The sequence below is a fragment of the Bos grunniens genome, chromosome 24 (genome assembly GCF_055505025.1).
Source record: "Bos grunniens cultivar Pamir isolate PY7600 chromosome 24, Bosgru_T2T1.0, whole genome shotgun sequence".
NCBI classification, from domain to species: Eukaryota; Metazoa; Chordata; class Mammalia; order Artiodactyla; family Bovidae; genus Bos; species Bos grunniens.
Genome location: NC_141188.1, coordinates 23694907 through 23715462, shown reverse-complemented (window position 1 = coordinate 23715462; position 20556 = coordinate 23694907). Strand labels below are relative to the sequence as shown.

General features: G+C 42.0%; 1 pseudogene across 1 annotated transcript; it reads right to left on the bottom strand.

The window, feature by feature from the left end:
- Window positions 1-1258: 1258 nt before the first annotated feature.
- On the bottom strand, window positions 1259-3488 carry LOC147345949 (inactive protein-arginine deiminase type-6 pseudogene; annotated as a pseudogene). Its single transcript, XR_015153430.1, has one exon. The product of XR_015153430.1 is annotated as an inactive protein-arginine deiminase type-6 pseudogene (transcript).
- Window positions 3489-20556: the final 17068 nt, after the last annotated feature.

Genomic DNA, 20556 nt, shown 5'->3' with positions numbered 1-20556 from the left:
CAGAGTCTTATTTTATTTTATTTTTTTGCTGTCCTCACTCATGAGGACAGCAAGAGCCTCTGCTTCATGCTAGTCAAAAGGGAATAAGGATATAGAGAAGTCCCACCCTCTTTGTAATAGTCTGGCTTACAAGTGATACATCTCACCTCCCTCAGTTTCCAACAGTAAGAACTCATTATTTGCCCACATCTGTCTGCAAGGACAGGAGCTAGACTGAGAAATATGGTGCAGCCAGGGAGAGCATGAATTTCGCATCTATGGCTATAAACATTTCTGCCACACCAAACCTCTATTTATTCATCTGTGAAATGATAATAATAATAACTGAGCTGCTACCCTCACAGGAATATGGCAAAGAATACAGGAGCAAATGTTAACATGCTTTCAAAATGGCTCAAGAGAAGGAGAACCCCACCAGATATTTTCCCTCCTATCTACCAAAAAACTTACTTGTGCTTCCTATATTGGAATCCGTCTTCAATGGATAGAGTTGTAAGAGCACACATCTCTGTCTCTCTGTGTCCACCGTTCTCACCCTCTAGCAGCTTTTGACAAACCCTTACCCCTGAGCCCATGAAATGATCTTTTTTCTTGGCTCCCACATCGTGGAATTCTCTGGACTTCCCACTTTCTCACTGCCCCTTCTCAGTTTACTTTGCTGAGTTCTCAACCTCTACCCAAACGTTTTTTACTGCAGCACCTTAGGACTCTGTCCTAAACCTTATCTCTCATCATACTCACTCTCTACACAATTTTATCCTTTCCTGTGGCTGTAGGCTGAGGATCCTAAAACCGTATCTGGAGTCCAAGCTGCTCTTCTAGGCTTTATACTCCCACATACCACAAACCTCCTCGACAGTTCCATCTGAAAACTCCATACATAGCTCAGACTTCACATGGTCAAAACAGAACTCCTGATTTTCCCTCCCTACACCTGTTCCTTTGTGAATCTTCCTTTATATAACTTTGTCGTCTAAGCAAATGGTATCACTTGCTCAAATTCAAAACTTTAGAATCATTTCTACTCCTTCTTTCCCTTCACTTCATATAGATAAATACTACTGACTTTACCACAGCCTCCCCAGAAAAAGTCTTCTTCTGTCTACTTCTATCTATTTGCCGTTTCTCTAATGTCAATCACTATCTATCTCACTTGTATTGCTATAAAAATTTCTTAACTAGGTTAGCTAATTTCACACTTGCCCCTTACAACCCATTTTCCCCGGAATGGTTTTTTTTTTTTTTTTTTTTCAGAACAGCTAGGACTTTACTGGGCCTTCAGTAACTTCTCCACCCAAGGCCGTTTCCAAGCTCTCCCCAGGGGCTCAGGCTGCCAGTGCTGCCACCACTGAGCAACGGGGAGCTGGAGACGCATAGGGAGAGGAAGGGGGGCCCTGAGCAGAGCACGAATCACGCTGTCGGGGGGCGACAGCGGGCCTTGCATGCTGCGCAGGGCGGGGCGGGGCTGGCGGCGCTCACGTGGTCTACGGGACCATGCCCCACCACTTGAAGGCAAAGGGCACCCGGCGGATGTTGGCACAGGAGCAGAAGTCTCCGATTTCGGTCAGGTAGCAGTCGAAGTCATCGATGAAGGTGCACTGGAAGCCCAGCGGCTCCAGCAGCTGGCAGATCCGCTCCTCCAGGCAGCAGGTGCCGTTGATCCGGGGCCCGAAGGGCTTGGGGATGCCCAGGTTCAAGCCCATCACAACCATTTCCAGCAGGTCGGGGAAGTAGGGCTGGGCATAGAGCTTCTTGGTCTGCTCGCTGCGGGGGGCGTTGGCGATGTGCTCCAGGCAGAAGAGCTGTGGGACGGGGATGATGTCCTCCTCCTGCAGGCCCAGCTCCCTCTTGAGGATGCCGCGGTTCAGATGGATACACTTCTCTGCATAGTCATTCTGCTTCCTCATCTTTTCGTCAGCCAGAAGCTGGTTGATGGTAATGGCCTTCCTCCCGTTAGAAAGGAGCTGGTCCTTCCTAAGCCCTTCAAAGAGCATCGCATCTCCATAGCCCTCCTTCTGCCTCTCCTTGAACAGTTTGTAGCAGGAGCTGGGGCTGGCCAGGAGCAGCCGGAAGTCCTTTTTGCCCTCCACCTTGTACTGTGCGGGGATGAAGCGCATGAACTCGCAGGCATGGCCGGTCATCAGCCAGTCGGAGAAGAGCTCCACCGGGGCCTGGACTTGCTGGGCACGGAGGAAGTCCTGGAGGCTCCGACTCATGTTCCGGGAGTCCTTGCTGGGGTAAAAGCTGCTGCCAATGAGGACCCTGCCCAGAGGGTACTCTCTTCCTTGGGCCTTCACAGGGGGGGACACCATCAGTTTCCCAACGACATCTATGCTGGCCACCGTGTGGTCCTGGGTGTGCAGAGTCAGGTAGCCAACCCCAGGGCTCAGTGAGTATTTCATGGGGAAATCGTCAAGCTTGGCGACCCGAGGGGTGTCCAGGACCAAGGAGACAGTCTTGTGGGGAGCCTGGGTATAGCAGAAAGCCATTTCATCCTGGAGCCACCGGCCCAGGCGGTTGGGGTCCTCGTAGACGGATGCCACCTGGCTGTTGCTCCTCTCGCTCAGCTCCGTCACCGTGCTCACGAAGCCCTGGACCTGCAGCTCTCTGCACAGGTACACCTCTAACGGCATCTGGGTGCTGGGGACAAAGATGCAGGGAGCCACCCGGAACAGCACTGTGTCCTTGCACAGCATGGCCTCTGGAACCAGCGGGTCTTGAGACTCTTCCACCAGCGAGGCCGAGAAGGAGATCAAGCCCGAGAAGCTGGCGGATGGAAACTCTAAGGCTTCAACGTAGAAGGTTTCCCTCAAGGTGCCCTTCACGTCATCCCACTGGGGCACCAAGGTGTAGGCGTGCTGCTCAGGCCCCAGAATCAACTCGAAGGTCATAGGACCATCATTCTGTGGCCGGTAGACTCTTGCCTTCTCCGACTCTTCCTTGGAGGTGTGGAGAACCACCCGGTAATTCTTTGTAATGTAGCTGGGCCCCTGAACTTTCAGCACCATCTGGGACAAACTCTTTACTTCTTCAGAGGAGAACACCTTGCTCTTGTCCATGGGCTGGCCTGAGACAGAAGGGCTGCAGTTCACAAGCAGGATGGCACCCCAGCCACCAGGGCCCCAGACCCAGGTTTTCTTAGCCTGTTTGTCGGCCGCCTCAAAGCGCCCGCTGCGGTAGATGTCCACGTCCAGGGAGAGCTCAATGCCTGTGAGGTGGAGCACAGCTGTGGCCATGGGGGCATCCTCGTCAGGCTGGTGGTAGAAGATCAGGACCTTGCCCTCGTCTTCGGCGAAGTTGGGGGACGTCATCGCCACCAGCACGTCCGTGGGGCGCAACAGGGGCCAGCGGGGCGCGGCCGACTTCTCCCTGCTCTCCACCGGGTCTGCACCGCAGACGCGGACCACGACCCCCAGAGATGCGTCCACAGAGAAGGACTCGCACGCCCGCGGGGCACACCCGCTGATGTCTAAGAAGATCTCCATGCCCAGCACTGCATGGAGATCTTTATAGTACATCTTTTTAAGATGTACTATACTTGATCACGGATAGAGGAGCCTAGTGGGCTGCAGTCCATGGGGTCACAAAGAGTTGGGCATGACTGAGAAACTAAGCTCAGAATGTGGTTCTGACAGAACGTGGTCCACTGGAGAAGGGAATGGCAAACCATGTCAGTATTCCTACCTTGAGAACCCCATGAACAGTATGAAAAGGCAAAATGATAGGATACTGAAAGAGGAACTTCCCAGGTCGGTAGGTGCCCAATATACTACTGGAGATCAGTGGAGAAATAACTTCAGAAAGAATGAAGGGATGGAACCAAAGCAAAAACAATACCCAGTTGTGGATGTGACTGGTGATAGAAGCAAGGTCCAATGCTGTAAAGAACAATATTGCATAGGAACCTGGAATGTTAGGTCCATGAATCAAGGTAAATTGGAAGTGTTCAAACAGGAGATGGCAAGAGTGAACGTTGACATTCTAGCAATCAGCAAATTAAAATGGAATGGGTGAATTTAACTCAGATGACCATTATATCTACTACTGCAGGCAGGAATCTCTTAGAAGAAATGGAGTAGCCATAACGGTCAACAAAAGAATCTGAAATGCAGTACTTGGATGCAATCTCAAAAATGATAGAATGATCTCTGTTCGTTCAAACCATTCAATATCACAGTAGTCCAAGCCTATGCCCCAACAAGTAATACTGAAGAAGCTGAAGTTGAATGGTTCTATGAAGACCTACAAGACCTTTTAGAACTAACACCCAGAAAAGATGTCCTTTTCATTATAGGGGACTAGAATGCAAAAGTAGGAAGTCAAGAAACACCTGGAGTAACAGGCAAATTTGGCCTTGGAATACGGAATAAAGCAGGGCAAAGGTTAATAGAGTTTTGCCAAAACAACACACTGGTCATAGCAAACACCCTTTTCCAACAACACAAGAGAAGACTCTACACATGGACATCACCAGATGGTCAACACCGAAATCAGATTGATTATATTCTTTGCAGCCAAACATGGAGAAGCTCTACACAGTCAACAAAAACAAGACCGGGAGCTGACTGTGGCTCAGACCATGAACTCCTTATTGCCAAATTCAGACTTAAATTGAAGAAAGTAGGAAACACCACTAGACCATTCAGGTATGACCTAAATCAAATCCCTTATGATTATACAGTGAAGGGGAAAAATAGATTTAAGGGACTAGATCTGATAGATAGAGTGCCTGATGAACTATGGACTGAGGTTCATGACACTGTACAGGAGACAGGGATCAAGACCATCCCCACGGAAAAGAAATGCAAAAAAGCAAAATGGCTGTCTGGGGAGGCCTTACAAATAGCTGTGAAAAGAAGAGAAGCAAAAAGCAAAGGAGAAAAGGGAAGATATAAGCATCTGAATTCAGAGTTCCAAAGATAGCAAGAAGAGATAAGAAAGCCTTCCTTAGTGATCAATACAAAGAAATAGAGGAAAACAACAGAATGGGAAAGACTAGAGATCTCTTCAAGAAAATTAGAGATACCAAGGGAACATTTCATGCAAAGATGGGTTCGATAAAGGACAGAAATGGTATGGACCTACAGAAGCAGAAGATATTAACAAGAGGTGGCAAGAATACACAGAAGAACTGTACAAAAAAGATCTTCGCAACCAAGATAATCATGATGGTATGATCACTGACCTAGAGCCAGACATCCTGGAATGTGAAGTCAAGTGGGCCTTAGAAAGCATCGCTGTGAACAAAGCTAGTGGAGGTGATGGAATTCCAGTTGAACTATTTCAAATCCTGAAAGATGATGCTAAGTGCATATGGAGTGCTGCACTCAATATGCCAGCAAATTTGGAAAACTCAGCAGTGGCCACAAGACTAGAAAAGTTCAGTTTTCATTCCAATCCCAAAGAAAGGCAATGCCAAAGAATGCTCAAACTACCACACAATTGCACTCATCTCACATGCTAGTAAAGTAATGCTCAAAATTCTCCAAGCCAGGCTTCAGCAACATGTGGACTGTGAACTTCCAGATGTTCAAGCTGGTTTTAGAAAAGGCAGAGGAACCAGAGATCAAATTGCCAACATCCACTGGATCATGGAAAAAGCAAGAGAGTTCCAGAAAAACATCTATTTCTGCCTTATTGACTATGCCAAAGCCGTTGACTGTATGGATCACAATAAACTGTGGAAAATTCTGAAAGAGATGGGAATACCAGACCACCTGATCTGCCTCTTGAGAAATTTGTATGCAGGTCAGGAAGCAACAGTTAGAACTGGACATGGAACAACAGACTGGTTCCAAATAGGAAAAGGAGTACATCAAGGCTGTATATTGTCACCTTATTTAACTTATATGCAGAGTACATCATATATGAGAAATGCTGGGCTGGAAGAAGCACAAGCTGGAATCAAGATTGCTGGGAGAAATATCAATAACCTCAGATATGCAGATGACACCACCCTTATGGCAGAAAGTCAAGAGGAACTAAAAAACCTCTTGATGAAAGTGAAAGAGGAGAGTGAAAAAGCTGGCTTAAAGCTCAACATTCAGAAAATGAAGATCATGGCATCTGGTCCCATTACTTCATGGGAAATAGATGGGGAAACAGTGGAAACAGTGTCAGACTATTTTTCTGGGCTCCAAAATCACTGCAGATGGTGACTGCAGCCATGAAATTAAAAGACGCTTACTCCTTGGAAGGAAAGTTATGACCAACCTAGATAGCATATTCAAAAGCAGAGACATTACTTTGCCAACAAAGGTTCTTCTAGTCAAGGCTATGGTTTTTCCTATGGTCATGTATGGATGTGAGAGTTGGACTGTGAAGAAGGCTGAGCGCCGAAGAATTGATGCGTTTGAACTGTGGTGTTGAAGAAGACTCTTGAGAGTCCCTTGGACTGCAAGGAGATCCAACCAGTCCATTCTGAAGGAGATCAGCCCTGGGTGTTCTTTGAAGGGAATAATGCTAAAGCTGAAGCTCCAGTACTTTGGCCACCTCATGCGAAGAGCTGACTCATTGGAAAAGATTCTGATGCTGGGAGGGATTGGGGGCAGGAAGAAAAGGGGACGACAGAGGATAAGATGGCTGGATGGCATCACCGACTCGATGGACTTGGGTCTGAGTGAACTCTGAGAGTTGGTGATGGACAGGGAGGCCTGGTGTGCTGTGATTCATGGGGTGGCAAGAGTCGGACACGACTGAGCAACTGAACTAAACTGAACTGAGCAACTAAGCACAGCACAGCATATTTTATGAAATGTCTGAAGCCCTCACTTTTTACATACAACTTACATATACAGGGGAAAAAACATACTGCTTGGACTATGACACAATAGTTTTTTATTACATCTCTTGTAAGTACAGTTTTATATCAGAGATGTTAACATTTGAAAAAATAATAATAGCATCTGACTGATTTTTTAATCTATGCACTCACCCTCCACCCTCTGATAAAACATAAAACATAAAACCAACAAAGGAAGCCAATAAAATTATAAATAATTCACTACTTTAGTAATACCATGGGGCAGAGAATATCATGGTACTAAAGTTATCTGGTAAGAAATAAACCAAATTCCACCTGAACTCTGTGTACCAAGGGTGCAGGGAATGAGGGAGGGGAGTTGAATAGACTCCATGAAGACACTGAAGGGGTGCACTAGACTTATAGTATAGATGAAATGATCCCCAGGAAAAGAAAACTCAACAGTAAAGACTGACCACAGGTTAGGACTTGGTAGTTTATAGCACCAGCTACAGGGCTTATAGGTGGCTGGACTAGAAGCAGAAGTCTGAGAAATGTTGCTCATGGTAAGAAGGTGATATCCTTGGATATCCTTCTATCTACTTGCAATATCCTTCTATCTACTTGCAATATCCTTCTATCTACTTGTGATATGTAGCAGTGAAGGAAAAGAAGGAAGTAAAAAAGGAAGACTAAATACTTTATATTAAATCACATAAAATAACCAAGGAAACAACAGAGAAGCAATACACAACCACTCTCTTGCCTCTCTGACACTATCAACAGCACTCTAAGAGCAACACTCTTGTAAGAAGAACACTTATTATAACACTTCTTATAAGAAGAGGCGGGAGGTAGCCGGCTCCACCGCCCGTTCTGGCCGACTCTTCCTGGCTAATTGGGTGGGCTTTGATTTCGGCCTCAACTCCCGGAAAGGGCTCCTTTCCTGCTCCTATCTGCCGCCAGAGCCGGGAGAGCCGCTCAGAGACGCCTTCAAGGCCCGGGCTGCAAATTTAAAAAAAAAAAAAAAAAAAGAAGAGGCGGGTAGAACTATCAGAACAGAGAATTATCAAGCTAGGAGCATGGACCACAAAATGCACAGAAACAGAAAAAGCAGACCACATCCAGACAAAACTATTATAAAAATTCAGAAAATGTGAACTAAGTCATTTCAGTTGATAAAAATTCCCCCTCAGAATCAGCCATAATGCCAAAGAAATTTTAAACAACACTCCAAACTGAGTTAAATATTTTCACATAAATATTTATAACTGTGAAAAAACATCTTGAATCAGAAATACAAAAACTAAGAACAGAAATGGAAGGAGTGAGGGAATAGTGAATGAGTTGACTAAACTCAAGGGGAAAAAAAAAAAAAAAAAGATGAAAATCGTATCAGAAATGAATATTAAATCACTAGGTACTTAAGAGAAGATTCAAATGCAAATTTAAGAGAAGAAAGAAAGCCATCAAGAGAAAAAACTGAGATTAAGAAAGAAGTAAAAATAAGATCTAAACAAGATAAACACAGAGACATTGACAGTATAACACACCTTTGTTAAAAGAAAAATACAGAGAGGAAACATTGAAAGCAGAAGAGAAAAATGACTTGTCAAATTCAAGGGACCCCAATAAGATTAACCGAAAACTTCTCATTAGAAAAGTAGAAACCAGAAGCAGTGGATAAATAATCAAAGTACTGAAAGAAACTGTCAGTCAAGAGTCTTATATCTAGCAAAACTATCTTTCAAAAATAAAGATGAAATAAGGATGATCCCAGATAAGCAGAAACTGAGAATTCATTTATCTTTACAAAAGAAATAGAAATAGAATGGCATCAAACATCTCAAAAACAAAATAAGGCAATATACTAGTATTTTCAGAATGAAATAATGCCATTTGCAGCAACATGGATGTACCTAGAGATTATACTAAGCAAAGTAATTCAAAAAGAGAAAGACAAATACCGCATGATATAATTTATATGTGGAATCTAAAATATGACACAAGTGAACATATCTACAAAAAAGGAACAGACGCACAGACATAAAGACCAGATCTGTGGTTCCCAAGGGGTGAGGGCAGAGGGATGGATTGGGAGTTTGGGGTTAACAGATGCAAGCTATTACACATAGAATGGATAAGCAATAAGGTCCTACTGTGATAAACCATAATGGGAAGGAATACAAAAAAGAATGTATAATTGAATCACTCTGCTGTACAGCAGAAATTAACACAATATTTTAAAATGACTATACTCCAATAAAATAATTTTTTTTAATAAAAAGAGTCTTTGGGACTCTGTGGGAGAGGGAGAGGGTGGGATGATTTGGGAGAATGGCATTGAAACATGTATAATATCATATATGAAATGAATCGCCAGTCCAGGTTTGATGCATGATACTGGATGCTTGGGGCTGGTGCACTGAGAAGACCCAGAGGGATGGTACGGGGGGGAGGAGGGAGGAGGGTTCAGGATGGGGAACATGTGTATACCCGTGGCAGATTCATGTTGATGTATAGCAAAACCAATACAATATTGTAAAGTAATTAGCCTCCAATTAAAATAAATTTATATTTTTAAAAAAAAGAGAGAGAGAGACATGAAAACTAGATGCAATATCTGATCTTTACTGTGTCCTGGGGGAGAAATCTATAAAGGGCATTATTAGGTCAATTGAAAAAGTTGAAATACAGATGTTAGATGAGGCTTCTATATATTGATATCAAATGTACCTAAGTTGCTAACTGTACCGTGTTTTTTATAAGAGGATATTCTTAAGAAATACACACGAATGTTTTTAAAGGGAAAGCAACCCAATATGTGCAACTTGCTCTAAAATGGCTCAGAAATATTATATATACCATATGTTATATATGTAGATATATGTGTGTGTGTTGTCTATTTTCTAAGTGGCTGAGGGGGAGGAGAGACAGACACATATAGGAGGCAAAAAAACAATGCATATCATACCAAATGTTAACATAGTTGAATCTGCAAAGTGGACCCATGGGTGTCCTATGTACTTACTCTTTTTTTCTTTTTATTTTCACAGTTTTATACAGCATAATAAAATAAAATAATTGATACAGTATGTGCTATTTTTATTCTTGCAACGTTTTTATAAATTGAAATTATTTCTAATCTAAAAGTGACTTATATACGAAGAAATAGCTTAGAAATTGTGAAATAAGACAAGTCAAATTATACCACTTCCATTTCAAAACCATGAACAGCTTTCCCAATGCTCTGAGAACGCAATTCAAGCTGTTCTCCCTAACACCTGGGCATCCTTAGCTACCGCCCCCGCCTAGTCTTGGTTTCTCCCACTGCCACCCCTGCGTCGGCCACTCTCATCTTCTCCCTTATGTTCTAAACTGATTCAGGATTCAAGGCTTTTCACGTTTAGGGGGCCACTGTTTATACTAACCCAGATTGCCTTTCCCCTCGGGATAAACCTCCCCCCGCCATCAGTCCACTGGTTTCAGAGGGATGAGCGCTGCTCCAGGCGGGCTGTGAGCTGCCAAGGAGGCGCCTGAGAATGACGTCACACATGGAAAACAAGGGTGCAGGCTGTGAGCTGCCAAGGAGGCGCCTGAGAATGACGTCACACATGGAAAGCAAGGGTGCCAGGTGCAAGCAGGACCAATTCTTGAAGGCATCATTTAAGGCTTTGACTCCAGGGTGCCCTGAAATGAGATCTCCTCCTGGACTTCCTGCTCACATAGCCATAAACCCCCTTCTGCTTGCACTAGGTTGTCTTTGAGTTCCTGTATGTTCTGTTCCCTTCGCCTAGAATGTGTTTCCCCTCTCTCTCCATAAGACTGGCTCCTGTCCCCCTTTTAGATCTCAGTTTAGACGCCACCTCCTCCGACATGCCGTTCCTGAACACCCTACTTGAAGGTAATCATATTCAGATGTGTTTTTCCATTTCTTAGCCCTCTGGGTTTTTTGTTTGTTTCCTCATCACAGGTAACACAACTTGCACCATTTATTTGTATGTTTACTTCCTTTCAAATGATTTCTCCCATTTGAGGAAAGGCAGGGGATAAGGTCGTCTCAGGCTGCATTGCACCCATGGGGCCTGGGATGTCACCTGATCATAGTAGCCATCCACTGTTTATTAAATAAGTGAATATGTCTTTTTTTTCCTAGTTACACTGAGTCTTGAATACTGAAATATCTATATTGATTAAGAGAGGAAAAACCATGAGCTGACACATAATTTTTAGGCCTAGAAACTATTTTACTAGATTAAAAAGTCCTTGAGGGGTGTTTTATTGCATTTTCTGCTCACCCCAAATATCTCACATAGGCCCTTACCTACAGCTTACCTATAGATCACAAGTATGTGATCTTTTTTGCTCCTAATTATAATGCCAATTAAGTCAGCAAAGAAGCCAGCAGTGCTGAACTCCTCCTTTCAGAAGCTACTGTGAGACTCCAGTGGGGCCAGGCAGACATCAGGGAGGAAAATTTTCTGGGGAAGTGGATGAGAGCCCTGTAAATATTTACTGAATGAATCATATGTCTCTGTAGATAAACAAATTCCCAAAAGGAAGAGACAGAGAGAGACAAAGACAGAGAGAGAGAGAGAAATCTGAAACTCAGTCATTAGGCCAGATGAATAGAGCTTATCAACAACCACACCATAAGCTCTGATGTCAGTTCTGTTTCTGACACTTGAAGTTTCTAGGTCCCATGAGTAAACTTTAAATAATCTATGAGAACGTTTCTTGGCCCCCATCTCTACTTCCTCCCGCTCTCCTCCAGATCCTAATGAGGCTGGTCGTGAAGCTGGATCAGTGGGAGAAGGAGGATCAATTACTGTCATGCTGGGACCATGAGATCTAAGTCAGAACATAAAATATGAGTCATCTGTCTTGGCTGAGTTATGTAATCTACCAAGAGTCTGTTTCCTCTCATCTGTAAAATAAGAACTAATAATAACACCCACTCAATGTGCCTCATGAACTGTTTCTATACATTGAATAAGTACTTTACACTAGTAAAATTACTTTGTAGGTTGTATAAATATTATCAAAATTGAGTTACAAAACATAATCTATTATTTTTACAAGTATTGGTACAAACCAATTGGTACTCAGAGTTTTAGAGTTTCCTGATTACTTACATTTACCACAAAGATGAAATCTCTATAATGATATAGTTTTTTATGGACTCCTAAGAGCTGTTGAAAAAATATACCTATGACCCAACCACTTGTGGTGAAACACTCTCAGAAGTGAGCTCCAGATATTCCCTAAACCTAAAGAAAAGCTTCAGCCGCATTATTTGTTTGTTTTGGTAGTAATAATAGGATATATGGAATCTAGAAAAAATGATATTGATGAACCTATTTGCAGGACAGGAATAGAGGGACATAGAGAATGGACTTGTGGGCACAGAGGTTGGGGACCAATTGAGAGAGTTGAACTGACATCTATACACTGCCATGTGTGAAACAGATAACTAGTGAGGACCTGCTGTATAGCACAGGGAGCTCAGCCTGGTGCTCTGTGATGGCCTAGAAGGTGCAATGGTGTTGGTGGGAGGGAGGCTCACGCAGGAAGGGATATATGTATACACATTGCTGATTCTCATTGTTGTACAGCAGAAACTAACACAACATTGTAAAACAATTATATTCCAATTTTAAAAAAGCACTGTATAATAACAATGTAAACTAGTAATCCTAGTGAAGCACCAAGGAGTACTTTCATTCTGCTGCTAGGTTTTAAGTTTCTACATCCTTGCTTTCAAGTTACTTAAGAGATCCAACATCTCCTTCTTATGAAAAAGTAGGTCCTTAGACCCTTGCTGAGAGCCATAGGTCATTTTATATCCATGTTCCAAGGGTCTGAAATAGCCTTTTCTAAGCATAAAAGAGAATTCTTCTTAAAAATAAATCCTTGAAAATGCTCATGTCATTCCCCTTTGGGTCACATCTCAGTAGCCAGGCCAAGGAAGACATCTGATTAAAGCTGCATTGAAGGCAAAGCCCAGAATTATTTTAATAAAATTTTAGGGTTATCCTAAAGCTGTAAGGTCCGTCTCGTCAAGGCTCTGGTTTTTCCAGTGGTCATGTGTGGATGTGAGAGTTGGACTGTGAAGAAGGGTGAGCGCCAAAGAATTGATGCTTTTGAAGTGTGGTGTTGGAGAAGACTCTTGAGAGTCCCTTGGACTGCAAGGAGATCCAACCAGTCCATCCTAGAGGAGATCAGTTCTGGGTGTTCATTGGAAGGACTGATGCTGAAGCTGAAACTCCAATACTTTGGCCACCTCATGTGAAGAGTTGACTCATTGGAAAAGACCCTGATGCTGGGAGGGATTGGGGGCAGGAGGAGAAGGGGACGACAGAGGATGAGATGGATGGATGGCATCACCAACTCGATGGACATGAGTTTGAGTGAACTCCGGGAGTTGGTGATGGACAGGGAGGCCTGGCGTGCTGTGATTCATGGGATCACAAAGAGTTGGACACGACTGAGCAACTGAACTGAACTGAACTGAAAGCTGTAAAGAAAGTTTTATGTTTAAACTGTAAAAAAAATTCTCTAGTCTCTTAATTAGCTATTTTCTCTTGGTCATAAGAAACAAAAGCCTCATAAAATTTCATTCATTTATTCATTCATTTGTTCATTTATTTATTCAACCATTCATCATACATTTATTGATGTTACAGACAATATTTAAGCTTTAGGAATACAAAACTGAACAAGAAACATCCTTTGTGAAGGATGTTTTGACCCAGATACAACAACAAATAATTGTAATATAATGTTGTCAGAGCTTTAATAAAGATATGTATAAAGAGGTAAGGAAGCTCAGAAGAAAGAGTGACAATTTTTTTCTGCAGAAGTTGGGAGAGATTTCACAAAGTGGTAAAATGAGATTGGTATTCACAGCAATTAGGGATAGGGAGAAAATCATTCATTATAAATTAAATAACTAAATAATTTAATATATAGAAAGGATTTAGAGCACCGATTGGTACAGAGTACTGTTGAGATATTAGCTGATGTTAGTATTACCTTCACCATCATCATTATCTAGACAATATTGGTTGTCAGCTCCAGTTTCTCTTGCATGCATGGTCAGTTGCCTCAGTCATGTCTGGCCCTCCAGGCTCCACTGTCCATGGGATTCTCCAGGCAAGAATACTGGAGTAGGTTGCCATGCCCTCCTCCAGAGGATCATCCCAACCCAGGGATAAAACCCAGTTCTGCCACGTCTCCTGCCTTGCAGGCAGATTCTTTACCAACTGAGCCATCTGGGAAGCCCCAGTTTCTTTTGGGTGTGATGATCTGTGCTGACAGCACTGTCATCGTCAATAGGTTCAAGTTCCAAAGGTTCTATTTAATGAAAATCTAGCAACACCAAAATAGAGCATGAATAATAATCACCTAGTCTACTCCAGTCTAACATGAAGTAGCTTTCTTTATCCAGCTAAAAGCACTGGGTCATAAATACAAACTTTGTAATAAAGGAAGGGAAGAGATAGAAGAGATTGCGGTCAAAGCTCTGTATTTAATTTACAAACAAAGGCATTGGAGAATAGAAGGGAAAGGTTAGGGGACTCACGTTCCTTTAGAACAAAGTCAATGGGCTTAAGAGTTTCATCCCAGGACATTGACTAGCACCAGCAATGAAATATGAGATATTGGCTATTGATTAGTCAGTATAGACTAAGCTCTGCTGAAAAACCAACAAGGATGATCTCTCAGTGGGTTAACACACAGCAAGTCTGCCATGAGTCTAGAGGCTCTTCAGGACAGCTCCCTTCAAGTGGTGATTTGGAGACCCAGTCTAATTCCCCCTTATAGCTCTGCCATCTGGAACACATAGCTCCCAGGTCACCACGATAAGAAACAAAGAACCAGAGAGTCACACACCTGTTAATAAATGCTTTGACCTAGAAGTGACTCACATCAATTCTGCTTTTACTCACAACTCATTCACCATAACTAGTCACATGACCGCATTTAACAATCTGCTGCTGCTGCTGCTAAGTCGCTTCAGTCATGTCCGACTCTTAGTGATCCCATGGACTGCAGCCTACCAGGCTTCTCCATCCATGGGATTTTCCAGGCAAGAGTACTGGAGTGGGTTGCCATTGCCTTCTCCGTTAACAATCTGAGTGTTAGAGAATTTGCAGAAGTACATGGGTATTTGGAGAGTGATGTTTCTGTACAATTGGTCACAATGGCTCAGCTATCAGTTCAGTTCAGTTCAGTTCAGTCACTCAGTTGTGTCCAACTCTTTGCAACCCCATGAACCACAGCACGCCCAGCCTCCTTGTCCATCACCAACTCCTGGAGTTCACCCAAACCAATGTCCTTTGAGTCGGTGATGCCATCCAACCATCTCATCCTCTGTTGTCCCCTTCTCCTGCCCTCAATCTTTCCCAGCATCAGGGTCTTTTCAAATGAGTCAGCTCTTCATATCAGGTGGCCAAAGTACTGGAGTTTCAGCTTCAACATGAGTCCTTTCAATGAACACCCAGGACTGATCTCCTTTAGGATGGAGTGGTTGGATCTTCTTGTAGTCCAAGGGACTCTCAAGAGTCTTCTCCAGCACCATAGTTCAAATGCATCAATTCTTCAGTGCTCAGCTTTCTTTATAGTCCAACTCTCACATCCATACATGACCACTGGAAAAACCACAGCCTTGACTAGATGGACCTTTGTTGACAAAGTAATGTCTCTGCTTTTTAATATGCTGTCTAGGTTGGTCAAAACTTTCCTTCTAAGGAGTAAGCGTCTTTTAATTTCATGGCTGCAATCACCATCTGCAGTGATTTTGGAGCCCAAAATAATAAAGTTCGCCACTGTTTCCCCATCTATTTGCCATGAAGTGATGGGACAGATACCATAATCTTAGGCTCAGCTATGCTATGCTATGCTAAGTCACTTCAGTCATGTCCAACTCTGTGTGACCGCATAGATGGCAGCACACCAGGCTCCCCCATCCCTGGGATTCTCCAGGCAAGAACACTGGAGTGGGTTGCCATTTCCTTTTCCAATGCATGAAAAAGGGAAAAGTGAAAGTGAAGTCGCTCAGTCATATCTGACTCATAGCAACCCCATGGACTGCAGCCTACCAGGCTCCTCCGTCCAGTGGATTTTCCAGGCAAGAGTACTGGAGGGGATGCCATTGCCTTCTCCGATTGAATAAATAGATAAATACATAAAAGACTCTTTAGATAAAGCCAGTGTAGATTATCCATGTTGCTGGAACTGTATCCAAAAGTAAGCTGCCAGAGCTTTATTCTGGTGATTAAGTTGATTTCATTATTAGAAACATAGATAAAGTTATTTTATAGTTTGAGGAAATACCTGAGGGAATAGTTCAGTTCAGTCCCTCAGTCGTATCTGACTCTTTGTGACCCCATGGACTGCAGCACGCCAGGCTTCCCTGTCCATCACCAACCCTCCTGGAGCTTACCCAAACTCACGTCCATCAGGTTGGTGATGCCATCCAACCATCTCATCCTCTATCATCCCCTTCTCCTCCTACCTTCAATCTTTCCCAACATTGGGGTCTTTTCAAAAGAGTCAGTTCTTCCCTTCAGGTGGCCAAAGTATTGGAATTTCAGCTTCAGCATCAGTTCTTCCAATGAATATTCAGGACTGATTTCCTTTAGGATGGACTGGTTGGATCTCCTTGCAGCCCAAGGGACTCTCAAGAGTCTTCTCCAACAACACAGTTCAAAAGCATCAATTGTTTGGCCCAGCTTTCTTTATAGTCCAACTCTCACATCCATACATGACTACTGGAAAAACCATAGCTTTGACTAGATGGACCTTTGTTGACAAAGTAATCTCCTTGCTTTTTAATATGCTGTCTAGGTTGGTCATAGCTTTTCTTCCAAGGAGCAAGCATCTTTTAATTTCATGGATGTAGTCACCATCTGCAGTGACTTTGGAGCCCAAAAAAATAAAGTCTGTCACTGTTTCCATTGTTTCCCCATCTATTTGCCATGAAGTAATGGGACCAGAAGCCTTGATCTTAGTTTTTTGAATGTTGAGTTTTAAGCTAGCTTTTTCACTCTCCTCTTTCATTTTTATTAAGATGCTCTCCAGTTCCTCTTCACTTTCTTCCATAAGGGTGGTGTCATTTGCACATTTGAGGTTATAGATATTTCTCCCAGCAATCTTGATTCCAGCTTGTGCTTCATCCAGTCTGGCATTTCGAATGATGTACTCTGCATAGAAGTTAAATAAGCAGGGTGACAGTATACAGCCTTGACGTACTCCTTTCCCAATTTGGAACCAGTCTGTCGTTCCATGTCCAGTTCTAACTGTTGCTTCCTGACCTGAGAGAACAGGAGACAAGCTGACTCAAGTCTTGCACTGTTTACAAAATAAGCCAGCACTACATGTGTCTGCAGTACACGTTTACCTAACCCATCCCTTGCCATTTTATCTACACAAAGGCTTTCCTTTCTCTTTCTTAGTATCTCATTAAAGTCTTCTTGCTGCCCTCAAGATGTTTCATAAGGGGAAAAAAAGTGAAGCTTACATTATTTTTTCTGTACATTACTCTGCTCGTGTAAAATTTTAATTCATATTAAAGGAAAATATTTAAGTCAGCTGTTCTTAAGATAAAAACAGCAGTCTTCCACTTCAAATATTTTCTTTGTCAAAATATTCTTTGTATATTTTGTTTTCATATAATTTCTTATTTCTCCACCGGAGAAAAACTTTAGAGCCACTGTTCTCTATGTCTTTACCTTCTCTGTGTTTCAGACCTTGTAAATGATGTCATTGCATGTACTTGTGCCTTTACAACCTTTAAACAGCGTGTCACAGAAAAGCAATCTGGTTAATTCTCAAAAAAGCACATACAACCTGGCCAAGCACAACACCAGGTATATAATATTTATTCAAATATGTCCAAGTTCTAATTCTCCAAATGAGACAGGCTGGGCCCTGGGACCCTTTGCTGCAGTGCTGCAAAGCTTGCACCTGGAATGAACCCCTCCTCAAGCAACAAAACATAAAGAAACTATATGGGACTAAACATAACTGCATGCGTGCACAGTTAGGGCAACATTATGGACAAAAGATATAAACAGACCAACTGCCACTTTTGAGAAGCCTGGAGCAAAAACAGGGTGTTGAGAGCAGAAGCAGGGTACTGAACATGCCCCCTGCACTCAACACCACCAGAGGGGTGGGCAAACCCACCTAAGCCACCCCACCAGCCGACCCCTACACACATTCCTACTCTCACCCCATTTAAGCACAAACTCACCCCACCTCAGGGACTGAGCAAGCAAGGGAATCTGCTGTTTGTTCTCACTCTCCCCCATTGCAGCAGGGGCCCCAGTAAAGCCTTGCCTGAATTTCTTGTCTGGCCTGTAGTCGATTTCTATTAATTGGAGAAGGCCAAGAACCCTGGTCAGTATCACAAGCCCTCCAGAAATGATACCCAACCAGAGATTCTGAAAAATCATGATTGATGTAAATGAAGTGCATTCATTATTCTTATCCATAATTCATCAATTTTAATGCCCAGATGGGTCACCATCATCTGCATAAAAACTACAATTGATTTGAAGTCCTAATGGAAATACACATACGTATTGATTTCAAAATTCCATCACAGCATTTCTCTTAGAAACATAATCAATACATGCTATTGGTGAACAGCTCCCTTCAATAAAATCAGTATGTCACAGTTAATTCAGGTCTTGAAATCCTCTTCCCAACAGTAATAGTGAAATCTTGATAATTCATAATTCTCCATAGGCAGTGTCCTCTAGACGAGTAGTCATCAAATATGATATCAAATAGACTAGTATAAAGTGGTCAAGCATGAGGCATGCTTTAGTGTGTTTGCTGAAAACAATCAAGTATCAACATTTTAAATTATTTTCTTTTTTAAAATGTGATACAGGGTGAACTCAAGCATATCCTATGTCTTTCTCATTCATTTACTTTGAATATATGAGAACTGTGTATAACCACAACTTACCCTGACTAGCAGTCCACAGTTTACCACAATGTCAGTAAGTGTTAATAGAGGTAGCAGTTATACACTATGATGTGTGAAAAAATACTGAGAATTCCTTCAACATCTGGATATTTCCAAGGGAATCTATCACATATGTGAATGTCAAGGATATTTCAACAGAGAAAAGGTTGGGAATGATTGCTCCAGGTGAGCCTTGGTGAACATTCCTGAAACTCATTTTCTTACTACATTTGGTCTAAAGCAAATATAATTTTTCTTTTGGCTGTGATTCTGTGGTATAAACTTCCATATTCAGACACTCAATTCATATCTAAAATCAAGTTGATAACTCAGTAGTGTTTCTCTCTCCTCTACTGAAACCATTTTTTAAATAATTTATTTCAGTAAAGAATATCCCACTCATCCCCTTGGAACTAAGTAACTCTGCTCGCTACCAACAACTCAAATATTTGCATCCACTTTAAAGAGCAAACAGGAATTGTCCACAAGCTGATCATGTATCCTGTGACCCATCCCTCACCTGCCCTTTAAAAATGCTTTGCTGAAACCCTTTGGGGAGCTTGAGGCTTTTCAGGGCATGAGCCACCTCATCTCCTTGTGTGGCCCTGCAATAAACCTTTCCCTGCTCCAAAAACAAACAAAACAAACCGAACAGAAAAAGAAACAGCATCTCAGTTCAGATACATCAATTGAATGACTTTAAGAAATAGTATCCCAGTGCTCATTTATGAGCATTGGATGACTGTTATGTCATCCAACTGAAACCACAGAGACACTGTGAAAATGACTGGCATAAATAACACATGTTTTTATGATTATGACATTCTTATGCAGAAGTTCTAGGAATTCAATGAGTTTGTCTTTTTAAAAAATCTCACAATGAGAGCATCCTTAAACCAACAATAAACTCTCAAAGATATTATGCAAGATCCCTTAGCAAGCTCCTGTAACTGACAAATGTAGTTTGGCCATATACTTAAAATACTGTTCTCTATTTGTTCATAGCAGCATACTTCCAGTCCACAGTCCAAGAAAATGGACAATTTAATATGAAATATATGACCTGCAACTGATGTACATTTCTCTAAAGAGCCCCAAACTGCTTTCAAACAATGAGTCTGTGTATATTTAGGCAGTTTTAAGCTGTCCTCAAGCAAAAAAGACTCTAGTTGTAAACAAGTATTTTATAGATGGTGTTTAAATAAGTCAGTTGAAGAATAAAAAGAATTTCGATCACATCTGAAACTACTTATATCTCCTATTCAATAAACAAAAGACACATAAACCAATGTAAAATTTATTTGAGTTGAAATAAAGAACATTTCCAAGGAGTATTCATCCAGAGTGAATATTTATAGAAAAGTTCTATTCCTCAAAAAATATATGCGTTTATATTGCCAAACTTGGCCATAATCCTTAAGTTGAAGGCTATTTTGTGAAAGTTTTCTAACAACTTTTCTTGAGACAAAAATATTGGCTTACAAAAAAATGCCCAAGGATTATGAAAAATCACTTTAGAAAAGTTACTAAAGACGTTAAATGAAAAATTTACCCTAAACCCTTTTCCTCTGACAAATTATATTCTTAAATCATCTTTGTGAGTTTTCAACATGTTTTCACAGTAGAAAAATGTCTCTGTTTTTCTGCCCATAACATCCACAAGTTATAACAACTTATTTATATTTTACGACCATTCAAAACTTAAATAGAATTTAATTGCAATCAAAAGTAAGGAAACAGGTAATAATTTAGAAGAATGAATAACAAATGCAATTTATAGAATTATTGACATTAATATTTTTATTACAACTATGATGACTGTGCCATAAGG